A 1,169-nucleotide genomic window follows, 5' to 3' on the forward strand; every position below is an offset into this window, starting at 1 on the left:
AAGGAAAAAGCTGAAGCTGCTATTTGCAACTTTGGAAAACTGGCTTTTTTTTCAAAGCACACGGAGCTATAGTGCTCCTTTAATGAAAAGATCCACTATCAGACTGCTTTTTTTCTTCAAAAACACTTTTACAAAAAAGTTTACCAAACACTCTGCTGATTTTTTTCACAGCCGCTTATTCTCACAGCACAGCCGCTTATTCTCACAGCAGTTTTTTTTCAAAGCACAACAATACCAAACTAGCCCTACATCTAGTCTCCTCTGCCATGCCCATACTTTTACCAGTTTCTCAAAGCAGATGCCTAGCTGGCTGTCTCTAGTCTTAGCTAGCTTCTCTCCTCAATTATTCAAGAATATCGTTAGCCAAGTAGTACGTACGTTGATAAAGGTCGTTAATATATAACAAAGTTACAAAAGCCAAATGGTCATACAAGCTACTCACTCAAACAATTTTTTTTTTATTAGTTTTTTTCAAGGGGCACCGACAGAGTTGCGCCCCTCCAAAAATAGACGTATGCCATTTAAAACGACAAGCACACAATATTCTTTAGTAAAAGGCGAAAGAATAGTTTGCTTTGTGATCAACGCATGGCTTCGTTGCTCAAACAATTATATATACTCCTAATGAACAATCCTTTGTGACTTTTTGTCTACCTCTTTCAGCTCTCTCACTGTTTGATGTTGAATTGAGAAAGCTTTCCACCACTCAAGACACTATGGGTTGTGAAGTGTGAACCGTGTCCATTATATATATGGAGCACCCAAAAATGGCTCCACGATGGCGGACGACGAGCCGCCAAGTGGGAAATCTGCTGGAGGGACACGTACAAAAGGTGGACTGATCTTTATTTTGTGCCTGTTAGGTTTGCAATCCACTTAATCACAAACCAAGCTTTTGAACTTTCTTTTAATCTTTTAACCCTAACTAGCAGACTACACCACCAGCACTGGCATGGCCTTTTGGATACATGTGATCAGGAGAGATCGAGAGAGAACTAGAGAGCTTTATTTCATTGTGAACGTCTAAAGGGTTTGCTTTCTTGGATCGATCCACAATAGGCTGATCAAGTGGACACGTACACCATATTCTTTGTGTTTGTACAAGCGTGAATTAGAATTCATAATCCAAGTCCTAACACAAAAATATTAGCTTCAATAACAAAGAGGTC

General features: G+C 39.4%; 1 non-coding gene across 1 annotated transcript; it reads right to left on the reverse strand.

Moving 5' to 3' along the window:
* Positions 1–476: 476 nt before the first annotated feature.
* Positions 477–594, reverse strand: LOC114820278 (U5 spliceosomal RNA). Its single transcript, XR_003767770.1, has one exon. It is a non-coding gene; the product is annotated as a U5 spliceosomal RNA (small nuclear RNA).
* Positions 595–1,169: the final 575 nt, after the last annotated feature.

Source organism: Malus domestica, chromosome 12, assembly GCF_042453785.1.
Source record: "Malus domestica chromosome 12, GDT2T_hap1".
In the NCBI taxonomy this organism is placed as follows: domain Eukaryota; kingdom Viridiplantae; phylum Streptophyta; class Magnoliopsida; order Rosales; family Rosaceae; genus Malus; species Malus domestica.